The sequence below is a fragment of the Mya arenaria genome, chromosome 2 (assembly GCF_026914265.1).
Source record: "Mya arenaria isolate MELC-2E11 chromosome 2, ASM2691426v1".
NCBI lineage: Eukaryota > Metazoa > Mollusca > Bivalvia > Myida > Myidae > Mya > Mya arenaria.
Genome location: NC_069123.1, coordinates 55,702,013 through 55,711,903, shown reverse-complemented (window position 1 = coordinate 55,711,903; position 9,891 = coordinate 55,702,013). Strand labels below are relative to the sequence as shown.

The 9,891-nt window shown below is 34.1% G+C and overlaps 1 long non-coding RNA gene across 1 annotated transcript in view; it reads left to right on the top strand.

Moving 5' to 3' along the window:
* Positions 1-4,156: 4,156 nt before the first annotated feature.
* Positions 4,157-9,891, top strand: part of LOC128224034 (uncharacterized) — a 29,801-nt gene continuing 24,066 nt past the window's right edge. The window contains exons 1-2 of the long non-coding RNA XR_008259418.1: positions 4,157-4,363; positions 5,627-5,698. This is a non-coding gene — a long non-coding RNA (uncharacterized LOC128224034). The remainder of the gene's footprint in view (positions 4,364-5,626; positions 5,699-9,891) is intronic.

Genomic DNA, 9,891 nt, shown 5'->3' with positions numbered 1-9,891 from the left:
ATGTCTTAGTCGAGGCTCAATCGGCTGCATTTAGTATACACATTTGTTGTGACATCCTTGGGAGTAATATGTGTTCCTCAATACGTGCACGCACTTGTTATTGATGAAATGTCGTTGCATTTAAAACAAACTGTTAAAACGTTGCGAGACCATTTTCTGGAGAAGGGATTAACCTTTCCCCGCTCTTTTTAACAGTTGTAATGTACTTCTTTTTTTTAACCAAAAGCGGACCATTCCTACGATAAGAAGACTTCTTTTGGGGGGCATCTGAAAAGACGTCAATCTATGCAACACGCCCCTACCTTGTCCGTTGCTAGACATGTCATAATTAACTTTCCTTTCCTAGCCTGGTCATTTAGATATGATATAAAAAAGCTAAACAGGTTTTTTGGTGTGCATAAAGCACAAAATATTTTATATTCTATAAACGCATTTTAGTTTTAAAAAATATTGTAAGCATTTATGCAACACCTTATTTTTCTGACTCTGTGAGCAACAGCTTGTTTCCCGCGCCACAAATTGTCAGATCGATTTCACATTTAAAACCGATTTTGTTCGTCTTTTCTAGCGTTGTGGACTACATTTTATAGTTATTTCCCCATGGCTTTCAAAATACTGATAGCTGTCTATCAATTTAAAAATTTCAAATTACTACAGAATTACCATCTCCATTAATTTTGATATTTCCCAATGGACCAAATGTTCCGGCCGGTTTGTCAATTGTTGGTAATGCTATCATTATCGCGGAACAACTGACAGTTTTTATAACAAGTACCGCTGTTCCAGGAATTGTTTATAATAGTTCATTAATTCCTAATATAAAAACGTCGAAAGAAATCACCGAAAAAAAGCTATACTACAAGTAGAATTGAATATTCGTTTGTTTGATTTGAGTTCTAAGAATTAAATCCATGCTTATATATACTACTGATTGCATTTTTTTAACAAAACGCGTTCGTTAATAACTTACAAAGTAGGATAATGATGCAATTGGTGCACCGAATAGACAGCCAATTTGTACCGCCTCAACGGCGAATTCGGGATGTTTCAACGCGTCAACAAGATTCGTCTGTCACTGCTTTGTTTTTGCGAGCGTTATTGAATTGTCCGGTTCAAGTGAAACCAGTACAAACTGTACATGTGTTAATGATTTGTGCTGTGTGAGCCCGCCTCTGTTGTGATATATCAAATAATACGCCAAATCGCTGACCCAGGCGGTGTTTCTTTGATACGAAATTCGATTGACTGGCCATAGGTGGTTTTGGTCGGGAAAACGTTCAAGTTGATTCAATGCTTCAAAACCTTGAAATTCTAAGTTCGTAAATTTTTGTGAATAGCAGCAGTATCACGCTCAATCAACGACTAACCAGTCATCTAATAGTCCTTAAAATATTCAATATTACCACAACACCATTACACACATAAAGGGTACAAAATATTTTGATACAAGTTTGTGGGTTTCTAGACAACCTCCCCCCTGCCTCCGACCCTCTCCCACGTCGGAAGTTATTACCAAGCGATACAGTATATGCCAGATCATCGCAGTGGAGGTCGGATATTTTGATCAGCCCGATGTATCGTTTATAGGATAAAGCCATGGGTGGAGTAGACGCCAACATCGCTCATCTACCATTCAAAGGCTGGTATGGCTTAAAACTAACTGACTGTTTTGTTCAACTCAATTCTTTCTTATTTTATGGATGAGCACGTGCCGAATTCGATATAATTGAAGAGTACATCTTTTAATAGAAATTATCATTCATTTTACGTTTTAGATTAAACCCCAACTTTCTTTCACGGAAAAACGAAAATTGCTTGTTATGTAAAAACTGCATTTATGCGCTATTTGCAATTTTCGATTAAGAGCTAGCCCTCCAAGACAAATGTTGGATTTAGTTGTTCTTTAGTCCGAATTTTAATACATTGTGTCTGAGTTGAAGAAGAGGTCACACCCTGCTCACCCAATTGCCATTTTTAATGTGAAAATGAGAACTGTATGATTACATTCTTTAAAAAAAAACTTGCGATCTAGTTTCGTCCAACACGACGAGCATTTGTTTACATTACGAGCATTCAATACTCAGTGTGTGCTATGTTTGTTATTTATTTAATATTCCTCCTCTGCGGCTAGTCACAAAAAAAAATACAATCCATTTATCAAGTTCTCATATCTCCCTAGCAGAAAATTTATAGTGTATCAAATGAAAACAGTCAAAACACGACTATATGAAGAAATTGATGGCACCAATAGTATGTGATTAAAATACAATAACGAAAAGATATACATATCACGAACATCAGTAAAATTAATAGAGATATTTGAGACGTCCATAACGACTTTTACGACGACATAAGACTATAAATCAACAGAAGCTTCCTGGGCAGGCTTTAAACAATTCAAATATGTATATGTTATACTTATGGCGTCACTGAAAAACATTCAATAATCAATAAGTCGGGTTTTACGACATTTTCGGTTTCATTTTTTTCTAGATTTCACGACATATGAATAGAAGGGCTTAAGCTGCTTTATGGCAGTAAATAATAATAGGACAATGATGCATGAATGGTATTCGGGCAAAAAGGTATGAATAATGAGACTAGAAATAAGCGTATTAGTAAATATGGTTTATCCTCTAACAGGACATATTGTTTAGAAGTGGTGAATATGGGCATCATCGCTCATCTACCATTCAAAGGTTGTTATGGCTTAAAACCAACTAACTGTATTGTTTAACTCCATTCTTTCTTATTTTATGGATGATCACTTGCCGAATCTGATATGACTGACAGTACATCTTCTAATAGAAATTGTCATATATTTTACGTTTTGAATTCAAACCCAATCTTCTTGCAAGGAAAAACGTAAATTGCTTGCCATGAACAAACAGCATTTATGTGCTATTTGCAATTTTCGATTAAGAGCTAGCCCTCCAAGACACACAAATGGTGGATTTTCTATAATTTGGACAGTCTGCAGGCTGTTTTATACTGTATGTTATCTTTATGCCATTGGATAAGACCATAGGAGATTTTACCACTAAATTGTCTGTCTAGTTTATATTGCATAACTGTGAGCCATAACCAAAATAAACCCCGATACGTGACTGTAATATTTTTTTCGTAATTAAAAAGATATACTGGTCTATGGTTAGCAAGACGAAACAATGTTTTCGTCCATTCCTAAACAATCCAGCAACAATCACAATAATTTAGATGAAACGAGTTCCCTCACAAATCCAATATAGCCCTCAATACATCTGATAGTGGACGTATCTCAGCGCATTCAACATTTCATATTAGGGAGCTTAATCCGATCGATTGCCCTCATCTGAGACAAACTTCAATTAATTGAACCCATATTCCGTTGTTCTCAAAAAGAAAACCCTGGAAGTATCAATAAAATGAACGGGAAAAGTAATTAGATTTGGACAGCTCTGAGACCTTTGGACAATATAACCAATTCTGTGATAAATCCTTTTAATATCTGAACCGTAACGCCTAATGCATTTTACTACTCGACCACGGCTCAACCGAATTAAGTATTTTACGCGAATGCAAAACTGTGATTAAGGGTTTTGTAAGCAAATTATCTACAACAAACTTCTCTTCTTATAAGTATAATATAGGACAAATGTTAAGTTATTCACATTTGGTATAGTCTTGGTATAAAGCTGATTCCGTTTGCTGTCATGAATTTGGATGATTATTGTTTTATTCCTTTTTAGTATCATCTAGGTTTCAGGCTACTTCATAAAATTGAAATATTCATATTATTAAAAATAATTACGAATTTGAAAATGCATTATGGTTTAATAACACCTTACCCATATTGCCTAATTAATATGTACATGAATAACAAAACAAATATTAGCCATCACTCCTTTTAATAGTTTCATCTATCATAGTATATATCATATAACATAGATCGAGATAACATTTTGTTTTTGTATCAGGCCAATTATAAGCCTTTACATTTAGCGAAATTGCTAGGCAGTGCGATGTCTCCCACACCAGGGCCAAGAATAAATGATTCCCAATACTGCCTTACCGAGGCACAGCTGGAGATGGCAATAGGGAAGCTGGTATTGGAATGCAAATCTCCCTTGGTCCTTATCTTTCTCCCGGCCTGTTTCATTAAGACACGACACTTCGTCTTACACATCCATTCTGGGAATAGCCTCATAAATTGCCTGGAAGTACAGGAGAAATCGTTAAATACGTATGTGGCGCTTCATGGTGTTAAAGCCTTCGAACGGAACATAAAACTCGGGTTTCTGGATTAGTGTTCTTTTATCTGAATGTAATATGACTTATGGTCGAGACTAGCAAGTGATACAGGCGTTTATCTTGTTCACGAAATGTAAGTTGAGGTTGCTAAAAGTAAACGTGTGTTCGATGTTTTGAATGTTTGTCAAATGTAGGACAACGAGCAAATGTAGTCAAATACGTTAACAAATATGGTGTTTTTGTCATTATATTTGAATTCTTTCATTCCACATTTTCAAAAGATATAAAAAGATATTGATGAAAGAACGTCTAAACAGATGTGGCGCTAGCAAAGCAAAACAAAGAGAAATACCAATAGGGCAATGATTTCTTACATAGAATGTAATTTTGATAAAACAATGTTTCGATTCCAATATATCTGTGCTAAGGTGTATGGTACAAGTTGTGATAGCTGAAATGATGGAAATTTTGTGTTTAATATAAGGTATAAACGGATGCTTCAAGGAGACACATAGTCACTTGTTAAGGCTGCCAATTTTATTGCATTGTATTCAACGATTTGATTTTTAGCTTTGCAACCGAACAATCTTCTTTTTTCTCTTTTCCTTCTAGTTTGCAGTAGATACTTGCAGTTTCTCAGCGGCTGCTGACTGTCTGTCGTCAAAGCTATTTGATGTTTATCAATATGTATATTGAATTGGGCTGTTTTTTCATTCTCTTTAAACAATGATAGGTAAACGCTATTTAAAGAAATTCTGACGGTCGTCAAAGCTATTTGATGTTTATGAATAATTATTTTTAATTGGGCTGTTTTTTTCATTCTCTTTAAACAATGACAGGTAAACGCTATTTAAAGAAATTCTGACTGTCGTCAAAGTTATTTGATGTTTATGAATATGTATTTTTAATTGGGCTGTTTTTTCATTCGCTTAGAACCATGATAGGTAAACGCTATTTAAAGAAATTCACTATGAAAATAAAGATACAGTCATGTTTTTAAATTTGGTTTTTAAATACAGAATTCTTTACACAGAACATACATCAAATATCAAAAATAAAATGTTAACACATATTCGATATTGTAAATGTACTCTCGTCTTGAAAAAAAATGCTGCTGCTACGCCATGTGCTTTACACTGAAAAGTGTTATTTGAGGCTAACATGATCTGATTCGCTAATGAAACACATTCGGTCTGATTGCCAGCAGGTAATGCTTATATAAAGTCAATGTTGTAGTGTCGTCATATGTTGAAGAGCTCTATTTCTGCAATACGATTCATCTAATAATCTTCAATTCATATCGTTAATGCAGCCATCAATAAATAGCAGTTGAACAGTTATCACTTCATGAAACGTGCTCGCAGGAAAATATCATTTTCTTTGTCTTTATTTTCAGCGGATAAATCTCCTTCGATCACCATATTGTGACGGATTTATTATCTTCTAATCTGGCTGCCTCATCTGCAAGGTAACAAATCCATATAAAATTCATTTTGCTAGCTCGTTATTAATATGTATGTTGATGTTGTTGTCAAGTTGTTTTTTGTTGTTGTTATTGTTGTTGTTCCTGTATATAAGATATCTTCTAAAATATGTTAAGCGCAAAGTTTGGTATGGGTAGCATATTTTAAATCTAGATACCTCGGCGTAATACGATCACCTTATTTATATACATATATTGAATAACATAGGTCCTTAAACAAACTTCAACATAGATCATAATATTTGAAGCACACAACAGTCAGTATTCTATCTTATACGGATTCGGTATACGTGAGTGATTGATTGATTTTGTGATTGGTTGATTGAATGATTGGTTGAACAATTTAAACACACTAGGTATACATATGGTAATACATAAAAAGATAAAATGACAGCATAAGAATACAGCTACAATTTACAATATTGAAAATATATTATACTCTCAGGATCGCAAAAACTTATCACATAATGCTAACTTTTTTACCAAAACTATTGTTGATTACTTAATTTACGTTGAGTGTGATATAACAAAGGCTATTGTTGATTACTTAATTTACGTTGAGTGTGATATAACAAAGGCTATTGTTGATTACTTAATTTACGTTGAGTGTGATATAACAAAGGCTATTGTTGATTACTTAATTTACGTTGAGTGTGATATAACAAAGGCTATTGTTGATTACTTAATTTACGTTGAGTGTGATATAACAAAGGGCGAACAATGAAAGCCCCGGAGCTTGTCCGCAATGATCTAGCGAATGACTTAGTAAAGATATAGCAGCTGCGTGACATTTCTTACCATTTATTTATTCTGAAAACATGCGATAATTAGTTGCAATCATTGATATCGTGGCATTTTACTGTTTCAGCGTACAGAAGGTGTGTACGCTTATTTATACTCGCACAAGGCGAGGCGCATTTCCGCGAGTTCTCCCATAAGATTGATTGTCATTTTAGTTTTTTTAGCATAGACAGAATGTAAACCTGGTAAGAGCTACCCTGGTTCTTTAACGTGCACCAGTGCATACAGTGTCACACAAAACCCACATTTAACGCCACTCTCGGAAGACGATTAGTATTTTTAGTGGTGCGGCGAGGATTCGAACCTGCGACCCCTTGAGTGGCAGTCAAGTGTGTTACATCTAGACCACGGATCCGCGTACATTATAACAAGGTTATTGCATTTATATCAACATATCTGCACTAGTTCCGGCGCGGATAATTTTTCAGAGGATACACGTATTTCGAGTCTGCAACAGTCTAAATAAGGATTTTGAATCTGAGCTGCAAGATGGCGGCGAGACGTAAATAATAATATGATTTTTGGAACCTGTTTTCGGTAGTATAAATATTATATTTCCTAAAAATCATGACGCGCATTACAAGCTTTTAGGTTACGTAAAAAATAGTTATTGGAAGGAAAACCTTCAACAAGTTTGATGTTTACAAATGTATGAATCGAAATCTGATACTTTAAAGGTCATTAAGCTAAAAATACATTATTTTTGCAATGGTTTCCGCTTTAACATAATTTAAATGTAGTATTGAAATTTTCTGGCGCCTTTTTTGCTGTACAATAGCCTTTATGGTCGTTATCTTTGTTAACCACCTAAATGTGTGCTGATAACAGTTTAACCACGTTTGGGTATCTGAGCTCTATGAAATTTGATAGATTCAGGTTCAATTGTTGTTGCTAATTCTTATTTTTTGTTGCAGAGATCTTGACCTTTACGTTAGGGGCGCCAATTGCAGCAGTCCTATGAAAGTCAATAAACTATTCCCACATACCAAGTTCGGTCACAAAATGTCAACCCTAACTTAAGTTTGTTCAGTACAAAACGGTTATCTATTTTTAGTAACAGTAACTTTGATCTTTACCCTAGAGCCCCCAAACGCAATGCCATGAAAAATCTCCATAAACTATTCATATCTATCAAGTTTGGTAGCTATTTGTCAACCATAACTAAAGTTTTACAGTACCAACCGATGTTTTCTATTTGTAGTGACATTGACCTTGCGTTGCAAAAGTTTCATACCAAAAAGAAGCAAGAAACGTTTTAAATATGATTTACAGGATATAGCGTCAGACGTATCTGTTAAAACATCAATCAAACTTTCTGTACGAAAGCCTTACTCAGCCTCTCTAAAGAAAAGAAAGGTAAACGGAAGATTTCTGACAGTTTTAACAACGAGAAGAACAATGAGCAGATATATAGTCTACTGAATAATACTCTCGCTTTACCAATGCTTATATTATTATCATTTAAAGTATTGCCACCTCCCCCTCCCCCAAATTAGCAAGTGATATGTTTAGTAGATTTCATCATTACCTATAGGACATTCCTCAATGCCAACAACGATTCTATCTACGGATTGAGATCAATCTGATGTCAGTTTATGCAAACAGGAAATTTTAGCCGGACAGGGTTAATATCAATAAAGTTACCTTTTCAATCAGACCATTTGTGTTCCTAAGGTCATACTGGCAAAGGCGAGCAAACGTGTATAAGAAGCTTGTTTTAAAAACATTTATAGAATACGGACTGACAATCAAACACACAAACCTATATACAATTATATAGAAAGTATTCAATATGTGGTGGTATAATATCATAAAGTGCTCACAAGTTCAATTTGTCGCACAGATTGCTTTCATTTATGAATGTTTGTCAAATTTCATTCAGCTGAGATGCCCAGACGTGGTTAAACTGTTATCAGAATGTATATTATTACAGTATAGCTAAAAGACACAGAAGACAGTGACTTAAACAAGATTAACATTGGATAAGTCTTAGAATTTTAAAGATAATCTTTAAGTCGGCATCTTTTTAAATCAGTTTCAAATCTGTATTTTTTTTTAAAGAAGAATATCTTTGAATTGAAAATGCAATTTCACAATACAAATTACTTTTAGCTTTAATAAAGTTGTAACTTTATCCATAACATGCCTAGCAGCTGTTTACTTGAAGTATTCTTTATTATGCACCTCGAAAATCATTCCCTTCTGACATATTTGATTTTCCATCTCTTACATAACTAGATGTTGTGTGCAACAAATTGAAAAAGTCTGGCATATAAATAATCCGACTGTTTTGTTCCTCAGGGAGTTTATTATATATTTACACCATATATCCCAATAATAGCATGTTTGCGATATATGTCCTCGTTGCATTCTCTTGTCAAATACATTATATAATGAAATTGAGGTTTGTCTAAGCTTTCAAAAATATGTAAATGGCGGAAGATGTGGCTGCAACCATAACAACTAGCGAAAATACTTTTAATACATTTGTGATCTTGTGTAACTGCATGTGTGTATATCAGTTGTGCGATTACTTACTAGTTTCATCTAAACACCGAATTGCTGAATGTTATTAACTGGTTTTACAAACTGTATACAAACAAATATGTTTACCTGTGAAAAGAGTTTTTCCGACTGCTGTGTTCGCTCAGTATTTTTACTATTTTGTCAAATCGCAAGAATACTCAGCTTGAGTGGTGATGATGATGATAATGATGATGATGATGATGATGTAGTTCCATGGGAAACCTGAAGTATTTTATAATTTAATCTGATTGTAGAACTGAATTAATGTACCTAGGATTACGCATTATACTAGCAGTATCAACTGGGTATTTTGATGTTTAATTCCAAAGCAAAAAAATCCAATCTGCTCTGTTCTGCTGTATTCTTCTGTTCTGTTCAGTTCTGTTCGGACGATGAGTTAAAAAAGAAAAATAATTTTGACTGCCTATGAACTTTCTTTATGATTTAGTGTTATTTAATTACTAAAACGGTCCATATCAAAGCCCATTATGATATACTTGATGATGTAATTTAGGATAATTTTGTATTACTTCATATTTGTTTTTATGTTTTTGATTGTTTTATCAACTCCGATTCAATTTTGCTAGAGCAGTTAATTTAGTTTGATTGTGGAATTTCATAGACTAACTGGTAGGTTTTATGTTCATACCAATCAATATATTGCCTTTTTAGAAATATATGATCCCAAAACATAAAATATGGCTTCCTTTGTCAAGTGTTTATCTAGAATGCATCGCGTGACCACAGGCATAATGCTTTGTTTGATGATGACGAATGGACCATTAAGTTTCTGTTTCAGGGGAGACTTTGCTACAATTTGGATCTGGATTAAATGCCGTATGATTGATGGT